At 36.4% G+C, this 22,790-nt stretch overlaps 1 protein-coding gene across 3 annotated transcripts in view; it reads right to left on the bottom strand.

Annotated features, from left to right (window-relative positions):
- The window catches only part of SYK (spleen associated tyrosine kinase), a 45,412-nt gene extending 23,439 nt beyond the window's left edge, over nucleotides 1–21,973 (bottom strand). Inside the window, exons 1-4 of one of the 3 annotated variants that reach the window (XM_072415047.1) lie at nucleotides 21,865–21,973; nucleotides 18,171–18,438; nucleotides 16,741–16,875; nucleotides 12,438–12,503 (exon numbers count right to left, since the gene is read on the bottom strand). The gene's annotated coding sequence lies outside the window, so the exon portion shown is untranslated. Of the gene's footprint in view, nucleotides 1–12,433; nucleotides 12,666–16,740; nucleotides 16,876–18,170; nucleotides 18,439–21,864 lie in introns of those variants that run through there. The other 2 variants (XM_072415048.1, XM_072415046.1) reach the window with 2 other exon arrangements.
- Nucleotides 21,974–22,790: the final 817 nt, after the last annotated feature.

Raw genomic sequence — 22,790 nt, 5'->3', positions numbered from 1 at the left:
GGTGGGAGGGAAGGTTAGAAGTGGGGGTCTTGATGCCCAGAGGGAGAAAATCGGGGGGGATCGGGGGGATGATAGGAGCATGTGATGCAACTACTGTTAGGCCAAACAGATCTGGAGGGGTTGTGTGTGGGGACTTTGCTGGATTACCTTTGGAGCTATTTAATTTTTATAGGAGTTCAGAGACAGGTTTGTCGGGGGGGGGGGGGGGGGGGGGCAGCAGGCTGGTAGATAGCTGACCGTGTGAAGGATAGAGGTTGTTAACTTGGTGGAGGGTTTAGGTTCAGGTAGGAGTGCTCAGGTGCGGTGGGGCACAAGGGCCTGTAGTTTTTTCTTTTTTCAAGTAAGGTGGTGGTGGAGGAGGTAAAATCAGGTTAAAAGGGTGAATGGCACTTGGAAGGGAAATTGGGGTCAAGACAAGGCCTTGGTGTCAGAACTGGAGGATGATATGCTATATTTCTCCCTAGTGTCAGTACTGAGGACGGTATATACTGTTACTCCCTGGTGTCAGTACTGAGGACGGTATATACTGTTACTCCCTGGTGCCAGTACTGGGTGATGATCTGCTAAATTTCTCCCTGGTGTCATTACTGAGGACGGTACATGTGGAATGGTATACATTGTTTCTCCTAGGTGTCAGTGCGGCAAGATGGAATTGGCTTTTAATCCCTAGTTTCAGTACTGTGGGATGGTATACTCCATTTATCACAGATGTCAGTACTGGGGAATGGTATTTACTAGTTCTTCCTGGTGTTAGTGTTGGGGGTTGGTATATTTTAATCGGCTCTGGTGTCAGTACGGTGAGACAGTATTTGATATTACTCCCTGGTTTCAGTGCTGTGGGATGGTATACACTATTACTCCTGGGTGTCAGTACTGTGGGATGGTATGCAGTGTTTCTCCTAGGTGTCAGAACAGTGGGAGGGTATTTGGTATTGATTCCTGGTGTCAGTATCGTGGAATGGTATACTATATCACTCCCTGGTGTCATTACTGTTGGATGGTATGCACTATTTCTCCTAGGTGTCGATACAGTGGGGTGGTATTTATTAATACCCCCTGGTGTCGGTACAGCAGGATGGTATTTGCTACTACTCCCTGGTATCAGTACTGTGGGATGGCATGCATTGTTTCTCCCAGGGTCAGTGCTGGGGGAATGTATGCTGTAATTATCCTGGGTGTCAGTGATGTTGATGGTATTTGCTATTGCTCCCTGGTGTCAGTGCTGTGGGATGGTATACTCTATTTCTCCCAGGTGTCAGTACGGCGGTATGGTATTTGCTATCACTCCCTGGGGTCAGTACTTTGGGATGGTATGCATTGTTTCTCTCAGGGTCAGTACTGGGGAAGGGTATGCTCTATGGCTCCCTGGTTTCAGTGCTGTTGATGTTATTTATTATTACACCCTGGTATTAGTACTGTGGGAGGGTATACACTATTTCTCCTGGGTGTCAGTACAGTGGGATGGTATACTCTATTACTCCCTCATGTCAATGCTGTGAGATGGTTTATGCTATTTCTCCCAGGTGTAAGTACAGTAGGATGGTATACTCTTTTACTCCCTGGTGTCAGTACAGTGGGATGGTATACTGTATTACTCCCTGGTGTCAGTGCTGTGGGATGGTATACACTATTTTCTCTCAGCAGTGTTAGTACTGTGGGATAGTATACTCAATTAATCCTTGGGGGTTGGTTTTGTGGACGAGTATGGTCGGGTACTCCCTTGTGTTGGTACAGTGGGATGGTATAGTTCGTTAGTCCTTATGTCAGTGGTGTTAGATGTTCTATTACCTTCTGGTTTCAGTGGTGTTGGAAGGTATATTCTATTTCTTCCTGGTGTCAGTACTTTGGGTTGGCTGAGTTGGCTCCTCCCTATTATTAGGGGTTGGATGGTAAACTATATTACTTGATGGTGTCCGTACAGGGTATGGTCTAATTCTTTTGGGTGTCAGTATGGTGGGAGGGTATACGCTATTACTCCCTGGTGTCAGTATGGTAGGGATTGGTTTGCACTATATCTCCCCAATAGCATTGCCGGTGATGGTATACACTGTTACTTCGGAGGGAAGTACTGGGGTGCTCTACTCTAATTTTCCTGGGCGTTGGTGCTGTGGGATGGTATACTATATTGCTCCCTGGGTCAGTATGGTGGGATGGCATTCTCGATATCTCTCTGGGGTCAGTGATGGGGGTATGATATCATTCATTACTCCCTGGGCCATTTCTGCAGCCTGGAACAGAGGAAGACAAACTGGCAGGATTGAATTCAACAAGCTTAGCGAGTGTAGAGGTAGCGCTCAGGTGTGAGGTTTCACACCTGAGAGCTGTGGCGGTTGGGGTCTGGGAAGGCAAGAATCCAGTACATTGGTAAAGTGGTAGAATTTGGCAGGGGGGATCCTCTTTGGTGGGGTCTCCCCCTTTATGGTGAACGGATGATTATGGCTCCTGAGGTGGTGCTGGGCGGCTAGGGGCCAAGGTGGAGATGTTGGAAGAATTAAAGTCCTGTTGTGTGCGGATTTTGCCTTCTGAGACCTGCCGCCTGGTTGCTTGGGTGTATAACCGGGAGTATGGAGTTTGATAACATTATGGATATTGTTGTTATGGTTAGGAATTTATAAAATGGAGGAATTAGGTTGTTGGTTAAATAGGTTATATTCAATGTAATATGTTTGCGTTATATAATCCCCGTTAGGTAATAATAATAATAATAATGGAGTGTTATGTTATGTTAATGTATGCTTGCATATCAAAAGTGTAAATGTAATTTATTTATTATCGGATATTTGTTAATTACTTGAATGGGTAATTTATTTAATGGTGTTTAAATTAACGACTGCTTGCCGCTTAAATCAAAGATTGGTGTCTGAGTATTTAATGGTGGGAGAGTGGTTGGTAAGCAGGTGGGGGGTCGGGGGAGGCAAAGGTTCTGATGGTGGTGGTGAAGGATGGGCTAGAAAGTCCGAGCTACCCTCGTCATGAGTAACTGGAAAAAAGGGGCAAGACACAACCATCAAATCCATTTTTTTAGGATTAAATGTATTTACAGGTTTTTGACCATTTATCAAAGAGCTTGCTACCACACCTAAGTAGTCAACTACTTGTCTGCTAGAAAATAAATTAAATTGTATTTCAATACTATGCTATATTGTTGACATGCAGATCTTCACACATTTTGTGTGTGACATGCACATTTATATATCTACAGGTTTATGTGGTGTGCCGCAGACCTTGGTACCTTAGGTACAAAGGGTGTTATTGTTATCATAAATGTAACACAGCATGCCACAAAGATAACGTGTTTTAAAATGTGGGAAACTTTAGGGCTTTGATCATCATAGCACTGTCAATACTATGAATTCTTCTCCCTTTTCCTAGTATTACACACAAATAATCAGTATTCTATTAAGACTGCAGGTGTTCTGAATAATTGAGTATTATGGGTATGTATGCATGGATAAATATATTAATACGCTTGGCTTAGTAAATGATATAATGTGTGAACAAAAATCAAATCTGAATTAAAAATGCAGCACATGGAAATAAAAATACCTTTTTAAAAGATTATTTGAATGATTTTTATATCATCTAGAATTATATGAATGTGTTTCTGATAAAGAAGAATTAAAGAAAGACACGGAATAAAATGTGTCAAATACCTAGGGAATACAGACCCCTATCATTTACAGGTTTCTCCTTTCCAGTATAGAACCCACCAGTAACAGGCTTCCTAATGTCAGTGTCCCTACCTACCTAATCATCTGATCCTGCATTCTCTAAGATGGTATAAGCTTCAGCTAGGCTTCTTGATGGGCAGATACTGGGAGGCAGGCAGATGGCAAGCGAGGAGCATTGCTACGTGGGCTTCATGGTGAGCTGTAGAACTTTTGACATAGAAAAGTACAGGACAAAGCACAAGCAATACATATTCTTCTCTTTCTGTGCACAAGAGTGGCCAGTGCCAATATTATATTGGAGAGAAAAAAAACATTGCTACTAAGAAAAGAAGAGGTGCAGTAAGGCCTTCACAAAATTATGATATAGTTTCCTGCTCAGATAGTATTGAAAAATGTTTACACTCTCTTTCAGTGGGGTGAGTTGTTGTACCAAAATGACCCAGATAAAATGTATTATCATATAAAGTATTCCATGCAGGGCAAAATAAAAAGGTCTTTTACTTCCCCTATTATCTCTTAAAATCTTATACTAATCATTACTAATTCATCTGCTGCTTTTTCACATACAGCCGTGTGTAAGTTCCCTACCTAATTTCTGGAACACACATGCCCACCCAAGTACTGGATGCTTGTCTTCACTCCCAGTGATCGAATAGGAAAAGAAGAAAGGTGAGTTTATGATGCTTAAGGGGAGTATAACGTTGTATACAGAAATGCAATTATAGTCAATTGGAAACAACCATTAGTAACTTTTTCCAACCACAGTAGGTATGAACAAGTACTATATAGACAGAGCTGCCAATTTTATGGAAAGGGGAGGAGGGATAACTAGCATCTTCCCTATACAAAAACACCAGCTGTATTACTGTGAGGTATTATGCTTGCAAACATTTATCTTGTGTGAAGAAAATCTAGTGTCTGGTCCTGCTTTGTTAGGTTATAGTTTTATTATGAAATAACTTTTAAAATACCTGATATTGCTGATCATGGTAAGCACAGGTGTTGAGCAACATTGATCCAGAAAGAATGTTTATACATGGCTAAAGCATTGGCAAAAAGACAGAAAATGAAGGCTACTTGTAACCAAAATGTTTAAACTGGCAACAGTTGTCAACAATTGGTCCACCTTGGTCCAGTGATTCTCAGGCAGGGTTCTGTGGAACCCTAAGGTTTCTCCAGGGGTTGCTAGGGATTCCTTGAGCAATGAGCAATGTGTGCAACTCAAGTCTAGTTTATTAGATGCCAATGATCTTTTTGACTATCTGTAAGGATGACATTCTTCCCAGTGGCCACCAGTGTATTATTAATATTATTATTATTATTATTGCACAGTATTTATATAGCGCCAATTATATTACACATCGCTTTACAAAGTCCATAGTCATGTCACTAGCTGTCCTTCAAAGGAGCTCACAATCTAATGCCCCTACCATAGTCATATGTTTTTAACCCTCTGAGCAGTAACCCCGAGTGTGCTGAAAGCAGTAACACTCGAAGTAGCTAAAACAATAGAAAACAATGGTAAATCGAGCCTTACCTGATCCGCCGGTGTTCACTGATTCCCGGTGACGTTGGTGCGTGCAGATGTTCCATTCAAGGCGTGGCGGGAATTTCAAATCTATGTGTATTGCATTCAATACAAAATAACTGGATTGAATGCAATACAGTGGATTTATGTGTGTATAAGCAATACATTGTCATTCATGAACATTCATTTTACAGTATAATATATTAGTATAAGTATAATATTTATTATAAAAAAAAATTAAACTATTTACATTTTTTTAAATTCATTTAATTTTTTTTTCTACATGATTTTGTGTTTCAGACTTTATTATACTCATACTAATATATTATACTGTAAAATGAATTTTTAGATATATAAAACTTGACACAAATGAACCACCCAGGAGGTTAATAGAGTCTAAGGTCAATTTTGGGGGGAAGCAAAAAACCTAACTGCATGTTTTTGGGATATGGGAGGAAACACACACACAAGCATGGGGAGAACCTGCAAACCCCATGTAGATAGTGTTCTGACCCCGATTTGAACCTGGGACCTAACATTGCAAAGGCCAGAGCACTTACCTCTAAGCCACATGCTGTAAGCTAGCAGGAGAAAGGGTGCTGCAACAACAGTGCAAATTTTGTAATTCAAGTTTGTTCACTACACATTTACCATATTTTTTACCCCAATGGGTTGTAATGTATTCCAGCGGATAGGCTATGAATTCTTTAGGGTAGGACTTTAGACATATGGGGTCAGCGTCTGTGATATTAGAGTCAGGGTAAAAAATATGGAAAATGTCTGGTGCACAAAGTTGAATTACATGATTTGCCCCATGGTGGCTGACAACACTTGGTCCCTGGTAGTAGGACAAGCGGCCTATTGTTTGAAGACGATAACCTGAAGAACTGTTGCAGCAAACAGAAATCTTTAGGATGCTCTTTCTGCATTCTTTATATGGTGTCACATGTGGGGCTTATCCGTCAGCCACATGGAAATTTATATTGGTCTATAGTTTATTTATGTGTTTGTTTTTGAGGTAGATGGGATATTGTTTCCCCAGTACAAAGATCTACATGAATAGGCTTGCGATAAAAAGTAAGATAGTGCATAACACAGGTAAATGATTGCTGCATCATATTATCATGTAAAGGCTCTTTCTTGGTTGTTTTATCTCATTGATCTTCCCTGAAGTTTTTTGAAAAAAATGAATGTGGTATGTCCCAATGTACCTATTTGAGAAATGTAGACATCATACAAGTTTTCTTTAAATAAGTCACTTTGAAAATAAATTCTTTAACAAATGTTTGTTCTTGTTTTTTACATATTTTTTATGTATTTTTTGTGTCAAATAAATATTATCAATATTTTTAATAAAGTTGTTCTGAAAGGTTTTATCTTAAAAAATAATTTAGATGCCTATAAAGTGCAATTAAAACAAAGAAAACTACTTGTTATACCGTATAAAAATTTGTGAAAATAGTCTTTGTGTTTTTATCTACTAGTGCTGCTGCTTTTCTTTCACCCTGGCCATTTTCATTCTGGATGAAAATTACTCTTACATTAATTTTACAATATTACACAATTACATAGTAGGTTAGGTTGAAAAAAGACATAAGCCCATTAAGTTCAATAAACATTTTCCAGATATAAACCCCTATAACACATAGTTGGTCCAGAGAAAAGCAAAAAAAAAAAACCCTGGTACAATTTGCTTTAACAGGGGAAAAATTCCTTCCTGATTTCATGAGGCAATCGGATGTTCCCTGGATCAACAGTCTCTGTTATCTTTAAATCCTTAATACCCAGTTATATTCTTTGCTTCTAGAAAAACATCCAGCTTTTTCTTAAAGCAATCTTTAGTAGTTGCTGAAACTACTTCCTGAGGCAGCCGATTCCACATTTTCACAGACCTTACAGTGAAGAATCCCTTCCTTATCCAGAGCTGAAACTTCTTTTCCTCCAGATGCAAAGAGTTCCTCCTTGTTGTTTGTAATGATCTCAAAGTAAACAATAGGAAATAGCGTTCCCTATATGGACCGTTTATATATTTATACAGGGTGATCATATGCCCCCTTATACGTCTCTTCTCAAGATCTCAAGGGAGAATAGATTCAGTTCAGCTAATCTCCCCTCATAGCTGTGTTCCTCCATTACTTTTATTAGTTTAGTTGCCCTTCTCTGCATTCTCTCCAATTCCACAATGTCATTTTTGTGAACTGGTGCCTAAAACTGGACTGCATATTCCAGATGTGGTCTGACCAATGCTTTGTACAGGGGCAGGATAATGTCTCCATCTCTGCAGTCTATTCCTCTTTTAATACAAATTCTTTGGTAACTTTAGATATTGCAGCTTGGCATTGCATGCTGTTATTAAGTCTATGATCTACCAGAACACCCAGATCCTTTTCCATTTCTGACTCCCCAAAATGTATTCCCCCTAGACCAGGGGACGGCAACCCGCGGCTCTTCAGCCTCCTTGTTGTGGCTCCCTTCCTCCCGTAGACACGACGGGGGAGGGGGATTCCCCTTCCAGGGTTCTACTGAAAAAATCTAGTCTTGAAATAAATCTACCAGGTGGGGTGTACAAATTGGGGTGTACAATGACGTCATGGTCAGGAAAGTTTCACAGCTGTGTTTGTGTATGAATGCAGCATGTCTTTTACTGCAGTCTTACATCTCTCCCAGTACAAACCACCATACCTCCTAAACAATATGTCCTACTGACTTGAATCATTCAGGGTACACAGGGGACCCTGATAGCTAGCTGTACCCCAAATTTAATCTCCCCACCTTTAACATGTTTTAAAATATGGGGATCATAATTATAAAAAATAGTAAAAATTGATCATCACGGCTGCTGTTTTAATCTCCCTAGCGCTAACCCCGAGTGTGACTCGGGGTGGAAAAAAGTTGCTGAAAGCTGTAACCCCAAGTCAGGGTAGGTAAACCCATGGGAAAGTTAGTAAATACAGCACTTACCTGATCCGCCAGTGTCACGCCTTGTCCATCGCCGCAATCCCTATCTTCTTTCTTCTTCCTCCGGCGTCTTCTGCACATGATGAGTCACCGGTGACGTTTCCGGTGAGGTTGGTGCGTGTGTACGTTGCCGCGGGGCGGGAAATTCAAAATCCATTTGTATTGCATTCAATACAAAATAACTGTATTAAATGAAATACATTGGATTTATATGTGTAAAAGCAGTACATTATTTTGTGAAAATTTATTTTACAGTATAATATATTAGTATGAGTATATTTTATTAGAAAAAAAAAAAAAAATATATATATATATATATATATATATATATATATTATTTTTACATGATTTTGTGTTTCAAACTTTATTATACTCACACTAATATATTATACTGTCAAATAAATTTTCATGAAAAACAATGAAACAATGTACCGCTTTTAGACAAAAAATCCAGACAGAAATTATACTGCTAGGGAGGTGAAAAGTAAGTGTGTCTAGAAGCCCGAAATTCAACATACAAATTATGGACCACTCGGGCAACTTACATAGCAAGGAGGTGCAAACCCCAAATTTATTTCTACCTGTCACAAAACTAGAAATGTCATACTACACTACCCTGTCCCCTTCCCTACTTTGAACCCCAATTTCTCTGGAACAGGTAGATGTACAAAAGCCAAAAATGTAGGTGCAAGAGGGGTCGCCTGTGACTAACACCCCCTAAAATGTCATCGTTAGGCAATTGTCAGACCATAAAGAACTCTGCCCATCAAAAAAATCTACCCTGTTACACCTTGCTGGAGGCATCTAGCACCTGAACCTCAATTTCTCAGGAACAAAGAGGTACAGGTGAACAAAATTAGTAGTGCATATGGGGGACACGTGTAGCTAACACCCTCTAAAATTTCTTTGCAAAGACATTGTCAGAACATATAGAACTTCGCCCATCAAAAAATTCTACCCTGTTACGTTAGAAGCCTCCAGCTTCTAACTTAACAGGATGATACGTTAGAAGCTGGAGGCTTCTAGGGGCATAGTTCAGTGTTTAATTTATTTCAAAGTAGGCCTACACATGCACTCTGTTGTTGTAACAGGTAAATTTAAAAAAAAAAGATTTAAAATTTTTAAAAGTTTATAAGCTGTGTTGTTTTGTGGCTCCAGACTATTTTTTTTTAGTGGAAGAGGAGCCACTGGTGACCCCTTGCCTTACAGTATGAAGCATGTATGAAGCATGCATGTTGTTAGCCCCCAAGTGCATAACTTTACATTCATCTATATTAAATCCCATTTGCCACTTGGCTGCCCAATCAAACAGTACATCCAGGTCTGCTTGAAGATTATAGACATCCTCTATGGACCTAATTCCATGACATAGTTTGGTGTCATCTTTTCCTACATCTATATTATATTTGTCCCTCTTGCTTTCTCTCCCTTTGTGTTTCATTCTTGTAAGTAAAGAAACATGGTGGCTCAAAGCTTAGCACGCTGGTCTTTGCAGCGATGGGTTCCAGGTCGAATCTTGGCCAGGACACTGTTTGCATGGAGCTTGCAGGTTCTTCCCGTGTTTGCGTGGGTTTCCACCCACATTCCAAAGACATGCAGTTGGGTTAACTGGCTTCCCCCCCAAAAATTGACCTTAGACTGTTTTAAAGACATATGAGGTAGGGGCATTAGATTGTGAGCCCCTTTGAGGAACAGCTAGTGACATGACTATGGACTTTGTACAGCGCTGTGTAATATGTCAGTGCTATATAGATACTGTGTAATAATATTAATAGTAATATACATGAAGTGAACTGATGTGCTAATAAGGGTACATTGTAAGGTGAAAGTAAGGTGAATATGTAATTTACAACTAGTAGTAGGAGACAGCAACCCTCTTTAGTGGACATGTAACATTCTATCTCTTTCTCTGTATACAAAGTTCCTGTAAATAACAGAATCTAAGTGGTGTAAACAATACCTACTATATGTGACAATGGGGTTGATTTACTAAAAGAGCTGTTCACCTTTACTAAAAGAGCTGTTCACCTAGCAAGAGCTTTACACAGTCAAAAATATAAAATGTAGCCTTAAAATGTAATTTATATTGTCAAATAATATATTCTTACAACATTGCAATCGTGTTAGTAACTGACATTCTATTTGTTATGTTGTTTTCATGCCAAAAACTGCCCTTTTGGAACCCTTTAAAAATGCAAATTGCAGGTAACAAACTATTTCTATTTTTAAAAATAATTTGGCGGTCTCTAATCTACAACTTTTATAGATGGATATCAGGTTTCAGTATAGGAGCTACGCAAGTAATTCAAAAGGTTACCAAACATTTTCGTCAACTCTATACAGGTTTCTTTTTCAGACAGTTACCTAAATGTTATGCTTTTGTATACATTTATTTCAGTATTTATTTACTATATATAAGGCCAAATGGTGTGTAATGCTTGAAGTTCTTGAAGATTACTGCCTGTATGAGCATTAAACGGCCACTCCAAAAGGGGTACAAAACCAGTGATCAGGTTTTTGTTGGTGCAATAAAAATAGTTTAATAAGGGAGCAGAACTGGTTGGTATAAAAAGGCAGCACACGATCTCCACTTAAAAAAAAAAAAAAAACTTGTGTAATTAGAGGAATGGTAAGAAGGCTACTGATATGTGCCTGCTATTTCAGAACACTACATACATATTACACCAATGCTTCTTGATATATTTACCATTGGGAGACCCTTTAAAAAACTTTCAAGTCTTCAGGGAGCCCCTGCTATAATTACTATATCCACTAAAACACAATCCTTACAGCCAAAAACATCATTGGTGTCACCAAAACTGACCTAGGAGTCAAAAACCCATAACCTGGAAAAACACAGAACACAGTTTCTGGTTGAGAAACACTGCATTACATTAAACTTGCTATTAGATGAGCAACATGCAGCCCGGATCATTATATCAAAGCAGTTAAAAGTTTAAAAGTTTAAGGTTAAAACTTTCATCAATAAATGATCCTGCAACACAAATACATAAAAAAGAAAGAAATGTAAGCTGCAATGGCGATGTCACTCACTTGGAGATTCCTAATTTGCTTTACATTGTAAAGAATATTGGGAAATGTGGTACTGCTATGTGACTTTCAGTTGGCCCTACAGATCATGTAAACACACAAACAAGCAACCATACTTACAGAGCAACTTTGTTGGGGCTATTTTTTTTATAAATGGGCAAACTTCTCAGGGAGCATGAAGTACCGGTATTTATAATACGAATAAGTAATGTGAACAGGTGAATCTATGAGAAATGTACAGCTAACTACCATCGGCTCATAGAGCTGCACAGAGCATTGACTACAACTTTATCTAAATTCAAGTTAGGCGTTACAATCTCTGGACTATATATTAGTAATGTATATTTGAAAATAAATAATCCCCCCAATGTCATTATCCACTTTTGTGCAAATATCATGCAGATGAATAATTGTGCAAATAGGAAAATAAAAATAATTTGCAGGTAATGAATTACCTAATTTATAAACATTCTCTAAATATTGGGTTAAACATGTTCTCATTTCCTTTTACCTTTAGTTAACACTTCTCATTGCAAAACAGTAGAGAACTGTAACATAGAAGGAAGGGTGGTGTTTAGAATTACGTTCAGTTTTTTGAAAGTGGGAAACTCAACAGATGGTACTTGAGTGCTGAAAAAATGAAATCTAAAAATATTTGCATCTTAAAATTTAGATTTTAGATTTTTTAGTAAGGAAATATTAGCGACCTTTGTAAGTGTTTTCTTTAGATAAAAAGTTAACTAGTGTGGTTTACTTTGTAAATGGTTGAGGAATTTTTAAAATAACCTTAAAATCCCCTGAAAGTTTGAATGACAGGCTGCAGAAATTAAAAATGACCACAGTTTACAATAAAATATTCAAAATGGCCTATTACATCTCTTCTTCATAAAGAACAAAGCTCAGTAATTAATCACCAACTGCTATCCAAAGATATGTTGCCACATTCTGCTGTTCTTTGTCACCGCACAGTATACAATGTACACAGCTGTCCAAATTCCAAATAAATTTGATATCCTTATACATGTACACTAAATATCTGTAAATACTTAATTAATTTTAAACAGTGTATTATTTCAATAACACTAATGTAAAATAAAAAAAAAACAGGCATAGAACATTTAAAACTGTAGAATTTTTTTTACATTAGCCAGAGGATGGGGTGATATGTCATACATTTGCTGGTGGACTAATATACACACAAAAACAGAACAACAAATGGCCTTACTTACTGCTTGCAGCTTTCCTTTGGTTGGACCTTAATACAGTCTTGAAGGGGTGATTTTGTCTTCTAAAACCTAGGACACATTCAGCAACATGTTTCATAAAAATCCATGTCTAAATTCGCTTAAAAAACTTTGCTTATATCATTTATAAAAAGAAATAATAGAAGCGATCATAGAATAGGAGCAGCAGTGCACTGTAGAAATCTATCAACTGGAACTGACTGGCTGCTTCCTCATTTTCTCATCTCATTTGCAGGGACTTCCTTAACGTCTCTTTGCCACATTACTTCCTTTTACATTCTCTGTGTACTCTGTTACCCCAGGAGGATTGCATTGCTTAATAGACATGTTACATGTCACTGAACTTTCACACTGACATTGTGAAGTCATTTACATGTGAAAAACAGAAGCCAAATATGAAGAACTGCATCCCCACTACTGCATTTGCAAGAAGCCTTTATCATGTCTTCTATACTCATAAATATTACAGTTTTGCAGGTCATACATAGTTATCAATTTTAAAGAAAACTCCAATGTTAGCAGAAACCATCAATAAACCTAAAAAGGTCATGTTCATGTTTTTGTTTTTTGTATTCAGCTCGTGCAGTACATGCAGTAAATGTAAGCGTTATTTCCTAGCACCTCCTCTAATCTGCAGTTATTGTGTCGGTTCTTCTCCATTTATAGGATCGAATCTCTAGTCTGTAATAGTGTATAAACATTTTTTTTTCCATGTTAGGCCTTCGGGGTTGTACTAGAACAAATTGTAAAATTGCTCAAGGCAGTGCATCTAAAAAAAATGCTTACCCTCCTTATAGTTGAATTTTCTGCTTTTGCACTTACCTATGTTTTTGAAATTGCTTTAAATACTGCTAGTTTAATATCTTGAGGGGTGTGCACTACAGTTACAATGACCTGGGTTAGAGAAGGTTTCTCACTGGTGGGCTCCTAGAAAAAAATAGCCAGTCTGCAACAGACTCAGCCCCCCTTGGTTTTAGCTACATTCTGGTGCCCATTCTTAATGACCCCATGGTAATTCTAAAACTGGTAACAAATGGTGTTTATCTACTAAGCCAATGTGCCGCCATTACTTCTACTTTTGTGCTGCAGCTTTGTGTTATGCTGAATCGTTAAATGCTTAGATGAAGGAAAAGTGCAAGTGTTTTTATTACAAGGGCAGGTCCAGGAACAAAGGGACTCATTTTTTAAATGCAGGTTTCTGGTGGTAAATTTAGTGTGTTAGGTGGTAATATCATATTACATATTCCCTTTTAAAGGGTCAGTTCAGTTTGCAGGAATTTCGATGGAAATATTTACTGGTGCTAAATGGTATTTGTGAAGGCTGATTAAGGAGCACTCAAAACCCATTTTTTCAAACTTGCCTACCCATCTACCCATGTTCTGTCTTTTGAAACCGTCACTATTTCCCACCTTTCCCACCTATTTCCCACCTCTACATATCTCCTCTCTTATTGTGTGTTAACTCCCCAAGCAACTAGATTGTAAGCTCTACGGGGCAGGGTCCTCTCCTCCAGTGTCACTGTCTGTATTAGTTTGTCATTTGCAACCCCTGTTTAATGTTCAGCCCTGCGTAATATGTTGGTGCTATATAACTCCTGTTTAATAATTATAAAATTAATAATAATAACACTGTTTGGCCTGTTAGGACAAAATAGTGACACCTTCTGGAACTCCCTATCCTAGCAAAGTCTAAAGCAATTAATAAAGCAAAAAAGCCTCTAAAAAAAAACTAAAGCCACTAATAACAAAGCCCTTTTACTCAGCAGACCTCATCCTATAAAGTAACTAGACTGTTAGAGATATAAAATTAGAGTCAAAATCTATGATTCCCATACAAATGTGTTTCATGTTATTTGTTTGAGTAAAATCCTATTAATGTTAAAAACTCCTAACTATGGCACTTTGTAGTATCATTTGAATATATATATATATATATATATATATATGTGTGTGTATATATATATATATATATATATAATTTATATATATGTATTTATTCAGTTAACTACATTGATCCCACCAAAGGATAAAAACAGAATGCAAGGACATAAAATAATAGGAGAATAAATGTATTAGGGTTTCATGCTTAGTTTGCATTCTTTTGGACAACATTTTTCTGCTTCTGCCTTGTATGAGCAAAAAAGAGTACAAGGCATTTGCAAATTATTATATTTATGTAATTTGCTGATTTTGCTTATTTAAACAGCATTTCTGTATCTACAGTAGAATAAAAATGCCAGCTATTAAAAGTTGTGGTTAGTGGCTATCATGTGACTCTCAAGCCTATATACAGGACATCTATAATATATATTTTTAGAGTCTCTTGACTCGGTATTTCCTGTTAGTCCACTACATTATGAACGCTGTCACACTTAAAGTATGTAGTTCTTTTTTTTTACTATTAAGAAACTAATAAATAAATGATCTAACATTGCCTTTAAAAAAAAGTGGTTGACAATGGCCTTCTAAATGCAAGCTTAATGCACTGTAACTGGGTCACTGTCTACCTAATGGTTTGCAGGCCAGCATAGCTAAAAAAATAGAGCTAAGATGTAATCTTTGTGGTCATAATATTAACAACCATGCAAAAATAGAGAAATTCCTTTTTTTCAAAGTGCTGCAGGTTATCACTGTGGATGTAGCATCACATTAGATAGTTTGTATTACTGTGTTGAAGTTTATCTTTCTAAGATTCACAGATAAGATAAACATTATGAAAATACATGGCTGAAAGACATCTATTCATTTAATATGGTCAAGACTTAATTATTGGTAAAATCTTAATAGTGTTTTATGAATTAGGTAATTTTTTTACATTCAGCTGTAAAATGCATGTGAATTGAAGTGATAAAGTTAGAATCGTAAGGCCTTCTTTTCTGTGCACATTGTAATGCAGTTCACTGCACTCACATAGGCCCTGATTTATTAAAGCTCTCCAAGGCTGGAGAGAAGACACTTTCACCATTTAAGCTGGGAAATCCAGCAAACCTGGAATGGATTTCCACAAAGTCATTAGTTATTTTGCAGCAAATGTTTCCAATTCTGGAGCAGATCTATATTCCAGGTCAAGGCCATACATATTGTATGAAATACATAAGCATTGTCTGATATATTTTCATTTATTCAATGAGATGCTGCATGCATTTCTGTTCAATTTTGTGTGTTGTCCAATTCAGTGTAATGAACAGGTAACACACTTCCTTATATTGAGCCAATGTAAGGCTAACTACAATACCTACCCACTCCGCCCTTTAACACCATTCATATAGCTGTGGGTTCAAATCAGAGATAGAATGCCTGACAGAGAACAAATTCTCTGGAAATTCTTTGTCAATTAGTACATTTTTGTCAAATAAAGATTCTATACTGTACATGTAATACATCTGTAGAAACATACAAAATAAAGATAAAATGGCCCTTAACCAATGTATTTTTTCATTGACAGCAAGGTTTTGTGATTGTGAAATTGTTTTAAATAAATAATAACTTTTTTGAAATTCAAGTGTTTTCAACAGTTTTATTCATTTTTTTATATTTATATGAAAACCTTGTTTTACAAATACAATCCATCTGACATAATTTATGAAGCATTATTTATTTTCTAAAAAGGAAGAAAAGCAGAATATGTTACTAATGAGTGCCTTCATTTTTTTTTTTGTTAGTTAAGCCGAAATTTTTAGCATCGGTTATTGACCTCTGTAGACAAAATGTTTCAAATAACAAGATCAAAGCTAAAACAGACAATAGACAGAGTAGATTCACTTGCTAGTTGAAAAAAACACAATATATTATTTACTTTTTACATATTTACATGATGAAACTAAAAAAATGTAATTTTTAACCCAATAAATCAAATTCATACAAAGCCTTTTAAAGAGACATCTGGATAGCTGTTCCAGGCAGTAGTAGAATCTGCATTCTTACCTCTATGGTGTATTACCTCTTACCTCTATGATGAGATCTGCTATGTGATACTTTTGGATGTGTCAGGTAGTGTGTCTCCCAGGTGCTGTGATTTCTCTTATGTGGCTGCAACTTTATTACAGGAAACAGTGGCCGGTAGTTGGAACCACGGTACTCAACAGGGGATACAATATCGGGCACAGGTGTGTCAGATAGCAGCAATACCCAGACACAGCAGAAGAAGACAGCAAAAGTTTGATTTGCTTCATGGTGAAGGTAAGTATTCAGCTTTTTCTATTGCAGGGGAACGATGGTGTGATTTCTAAACATGCATCAGGGTCTCTTTAGGGCTGAAAATACAAAGAGACATATAAAGACTTCTTACCTTGAAAGATAAGCATTGAGGGGTATGTCAACTTTTTTTTGGATTGTTTTCGTCCAGGTTCCTCCAGTACTTTTCTTTCTGATTAAGCAGATGTATGGATACCAAACAAGTATGCTAAAGGGTTTGTCCAGGGTGCTACAATGAAGACAGAATTTTGGCTGATGCAAATCTTATAACATAATGAAAACAAAATTGAAATCTGAATAATAACTGAATACCTGTTAGTTGGAATAAAGAAATTACCAACGGTCACCATTCAGTTGCTAAAATAGCAGTTTTCTATGTTATGTGGTATAGTTTAGGTGTTGTTTTTCAAATATATAAGCTCCAGGCAAATTTAAGCATTTTCATTTTATTAAAAGTTGCTCTGTAATTGGCTCTACAGCTGCTAGTAATATTTTCATTATGTCTTGCACATCTGAAGTTTCAAAATAAAGGGAGTTCCAGCAATGTCTGTTGTAATCAGATAATAGGTGGAGAGCAAGGCTAATGATTAGAACAAAATCCTGTTTGTGACTGTTACTGTTTGCAGCTTTGTCATGTAATGTATATTGAACGAGGGCTGAATAAGTGATTGGACAGATTTAGATCTCAAACAGAAATCATCATATGCAATAATTATTAATAAAATAAATCCGAAATTTGACATACATGTTCAAATCTATTGTAATATGTGTACAGTCTTTAGTTTTAGATTCACAGCTTTGTATTATGGAGACCTACCTTAACCTTCTATTTAATTTGTATACCATCAGGCAGGTATTTGTACTATCTAGTGACTGTAGTTTTAAAAGAGATTTAACATTCTGATTGTAATGCATGTGACCTTAGTTACTCTTAGGAATAACATTTTGAAGGTTCAGTCCACCTAAAGTTAATATTTTTGTTCCAATATTTATTCCAATAATATTTATTCCAATATTTATATAATATTTTTGTTGTTTTTGTCACTTTATTAGGTACACCTTGATGATATCAGATTGGACTCCCATTTAGCCTTCGTAACTGCTATAATTCTTAGTGTCATGAATTCAACAAGGATCCGGAAATTTTCTTCGGGGAGTTGGTGCAGATTTTTTAGCTGCACATCCACGATGTAAAACTCCTGTTCCATCACATCCCAAAGGTGCTCTAATGGATTAGGATCTGATGTCTGTGGAGGCCATTTGAGCACAGTGAACTTATTGTCATGTTCAACAAGCTAGGAAGCAGCCATCGAAAGATGGGTACACTGCAGTCATAAAGGGATGGGCATGATCACCAACAATACTAAGGTAAGCTTTGGTATTTAAACAATGCTCAGTTAGTACTAAAAGGCCCAAAGTGTGCCTTTCCCTAACATCATAACACTACAAACAACAGCCTGAACCAATATAGAAGGAAGGATTAATCTATTCTTTTATGTTTTTGATGTCAAATTTTGACCCTACCATCCGAATGTCACTGCTGAAATCGAGAATCATCAGATCAGCCAATATTTTTCTAATTTTCTTGTTTCCAATTGTGCTAAGGCAATGCAAAATGTAGCATCTGATGTTGTTTTTAGCTGTCAGGATTGGTGCTTAGTGTGGTGTCCCGCGGCTGTAACCCATCTGCTTCAAGTTGCAATTTTTATCGCCTCAAACCAGTCTGGTCATTTCTTCTGGCCCCTGTCATCAGCAAGGTATTTTTACCCTGATCCAAGCAGATCAGTAATTTCTGAAAAACATAAACCAGACAACCTTTCACCAACAACCATGCCATGTTTAAAGTCACTTATTTCAAGTTTCCTCCCCATTCTGATGCCCAGTTAAAATTTTAGCAGGTCGAATTGACAATGTCTACACGCCTATGCATTACATTGTTGTCATGTGATTAGTTGATTAGATATTTTTGTTAATTACCAGCAGTTACTTGGAGAGAATTTGCCTGTCTGTATTTTGGTGTTACTTTTAGTTTTTTCCAACTTGTTACTTTTGAATTTGGTCTGATTAAAATGTTTAGGTTTGAGAGCTGTTTGTATTCATTAGAATGATGAATATTTGAGATTATTTTATATTTGTTTCCAATTGTGCTAAGGCAATGCAAAATGTAGCATCTGATGTTGTTTTTAGCTGTCAGGATTGGTGCTTAGTGTGGTGTCCCGCGGCTGTACCCCCATCTGCTTCAAGTTGCAATTTTTATCGCCTCAAACCAGTCCGGTCATTTCTTCTGGCCCCTGTCATCAGCAAGGTATTTTTACTCCGATCCAAGCAGATCAGTAATCTCTGAAAAACATAAACCAGACAACCTTTTACCAACAACCATGCCATGTTTAAAGTCACTTATTTCAAGTTTCCTCCCCATTCTGATGCTCAGTTAAAATTTTAGCAGGTCGAATTGACAATGTCTACACGCCTATGCATTACATTGTTGTCATGTGATTAGTTGATTAGATATTTGTGTTAATTACCAGCAACTACATGGAGAGAATTTGTCTTTCTGATTTGGGGCCCCACTTGTTTATTAGTATTTATATTTATGGACATGGCTTTTATATCATTTGTCTCATCATTTTTAATCATTTTTTTTGTTTTGAAGTTAGGGGAAACCAACCATTAGTAGCTCACATTATGTGCTTATTCATAGTGCTAAGTGTATACAATACTTTGCCTCATTCCTTACCTAATTTTGTTCTGAATTACTTCTGAACATTATCTATTATTTTGTTCCCTGGCAGTCGGATTTTTCTTTGTGGTAGTCACTTAACACTTCCCTGTTACTCTAAACACGTGACTGGATAGTGTAGGAGAGGCAAAAAGATTGAAAAGCTGATCTTTCCCTCAAACTTGCAAAGAAAGGATCCCTAATCCACTTTGTGAAAGAGCCCATCATTTATTGTCCAACAACAACATATACAACCAATGCATTATGGATACCAAAATAACCCTCTTTCTACAGGGATATAGAAATGTAACAAAAATCAAATTCAGAAAATACATTTTCTATATATACTGTAGTATATACTATGTATGTATATACTGTTTATATATATACACCTATTGATGGTTGGCTCAAAGGTTGTCACTCTTGCCTTTGAAGCACTAGGTCCCAGGTTTGAATGTCGATCAGGACTCTAGTACTCCGGTTTCTTCTTACATTCCAAAAACATGCAGGTAGTTTAGTTGGCTTTCCCTCAAAAATTGACCATAGACTATGGTATTTACATTAGATTGTAAGCTCCTTTGAGAAACAGTGAAATGACTATGGACTTTGTAAAGTGCTGCTGTGATCCATAACAAACAAAAAAATACTAAATTCACCATAGCCATTAAAATAAAATTATCTGAAACACAATTATTGCATAATTGAAAAATAATATTTAGGACAAAAATAAAGCTAACACAAAAATGCAGTAACGTGTCAGTGCAAAACTGAAAAATAAATTTAAAAAAAATTCCAGGTCAATAGTGATATACGGTATATACAATTGTGTACTGTTGCCGTATCTACATGCATTTTCTCCTTTTTTTTTAAAAAATGTTTTGCATTGACACTTTCCTGTATTTTGGTGTTACTTTTAGTTTTGTCTAACTTGTTACTTTTGAATTTGGTCTGATTAAAATGTTTAGGTTTGAGAGCTGTTTGTATTCATTAGAATGATGAATATTTGAGATTATTTTATATGATGAATTTGGTTGATAATTATGCCTATGTACTGTATATACACATACATAAAATAGAGATGTCTTTTAGTTTCTTTTAAGAAACTAATTTCCTGCATTGATTTTCATTTTTGTCCTTGAAAGGCATTGGTGTATAAATTATGGACTCTAAGTAATTAGCCAGAGACTCTAGGTTGTAAACTGCCTAATCAGAGTGCTGTGAACATTGTATATGCTATCATAGATTTGAGACTCAAGTGTGATGTTCTGGCATTTCAGTGTTCCCTAATTTCATCTATATCTCACTCTGCTCTCTCCTGATAATAGCTTTTAAAATGTTGTTAGTACATTACCACTGTAGCACAAGATTGGCTCTTTGTGTTGCTTATTGAGCTCTGTTGTACAATGACTGCAAGAGGCAAATCCCAGGTGAAGCCTATGTACTTACACTGCTTGGATTGAAAAATAGATTTATTGATGTACAAAACTGCATTGATTTGTGTTTTGTACAGCTTCTTGTATTTCAGCTTTACACATTTCAGAATTAGTTGCAAATAATACATTTAATTTCAAGAATATTTATTGTGCATTAATCAAAAACTTTTAAAATATGATATGTCCATTAATTTAAACTTTTTATTAAAAATACAAACAATGTGTCTTGTGAAAATAGATTTTAACAATTCTTGGATACAATCAAAAAAATCTATTTAAAAAAAAATTGAAGTCTCTTGTATTTTTAGCTTAATTTATTTTATTTTTTGTTTAAAAAAATCATTATTCTGACATATGGTATCCCTAGTTTTTTTATATTAGGTTTGTGCACCAAATATATGGGTTAAAATGTTTTACTTTTAAAAGTAATAAAATGAGAAACAAACTGTTAATAGAAAAGCCAATAACACAGCTAAAATGGGTTTCTCTAATCAAATAGTAAAAGGGTTATTGAACTGAATACACAGTGCTGTACACAGAACTAAGAGCTCGTATAACATTGGTCTAATTTAATGAAGTGGATTCTAAAGCAAAATGTAAGAGGCGTTCTTTCTACTGACCACCACACTACTGACCACCACACTAGTATGCTGTGAACGGTTGGATATAGTAATTATAGCGGGGGTTCCCTGAAAACCTGAAAGTTATTTTAAGGGCATCCCCCCTATTAAAAAGTTTGAGAAACACTGGTCTTTATAATAATACAGGAGGCTGAAAGAGGTCTATAAAGTAGATTAGTAGGAATAGAAGGTAACTTTTTGTAAATAAAAAGGAAACAAGGTGTCACCCTGTTAAATGGTGTGGTTCACTTGCATACCTAAACAGCAGATGTATTCCCAGAGAGAGAAGTCAGGGCATGGTTGACTGGTACAATGCTGGTAAACATTTGCAAAGGAAATAAGGTGCTTCATGATGAAACTAGAAACTTCAGGCACAACCTATTGCTGTGTACGGAATATTACTACTGCTTATAGTGGCTTTTTTTCCTGTTGCTCTTGTACATTACCTTTCTTTCCACATGTGCTGCTTCTTCATATCCCAATCACAGATGAGATCCTCTTCCAATATGCAGTTTGTTTTCCTGATACTTTTCTTTTCTCTATTATACTAAGTTTGTTGAACAAGGAAGCAGGATTATGTTTCTAGCCACTCCTATTTAATTTATTTATGAGTAATGAACTAATATAAAGCAGCCATACAAAGGCACAATTCCAAAAAGGGCGTTAGTGTACTTGAAGTCAGCATGTCACTGAAAGGAATCTCCTTACTTTTTTTTTGGTGACAATGATGACCAGGGCAGATATGATTTTGAGATACATTTTAAGATATCTGTATGCTTTTGTAGCCCTGAAACATAATCTTGACTACAAACATCACATGAAAAATGAAACAAATGAGTTTTGGACATGCCCTTTGGTCTATGAAATGTGCATGGAAATCATATGATGAACCACAATCTATGTTAGTGAGAAAAATGAAGGCTAATAGAAAAAGATGGCATGATGTGAAATACAAATGTGTTAAAATGGCATAATGCAGGCATATCAATTGCAATAGAAAGCATAGTGTAAATTTCTTTAAATTTTGTCTGCCTAAAGCCTAAATAACTCCTCCTAATAAGTCAGACCTATAGTATTGCAATCAGTAAAGCTCAAGCTCCCTGCTGGTTGCAGAGTTCTGGATCTGCTGGGTACACATTACCCATCAATCCACCCCCATTTACTACTTTTATCAGTATGTTGTTTTAATGCACCTGGAACGTAATAGATGGTTTAAGCTGAAAAATTCAATCGAGTCCCAATTTCAGAAAAATATTATAGGTAGGTAAATTTTTGTAATGCCTGCAACTTATAACTTTTTCTCAGAAAAACAGGAAATTCTCCTTTTCATTAAGTATTTAACAGTTAAATGATATAAAGAACTGTAATTGGA

This window comes from Pyxicephalus adspersus, chromosome 6 (assembly GCF_032062135.1).
Source record: "Pyxicephalus adspersus chromosome 6, UCB_Pads_2.0, whole genome shotgun sequence".
NCBI classification, from domain to species: Eukaryota; Metazoa; Chordata; class Amphibia; order Anura; family Pyxicephalidae; genus Pyxicephalus; species Pyxicephalus adspersus.
This window is presented reverse-complemented; position numbering and strand designations above follow the sequence as displayed.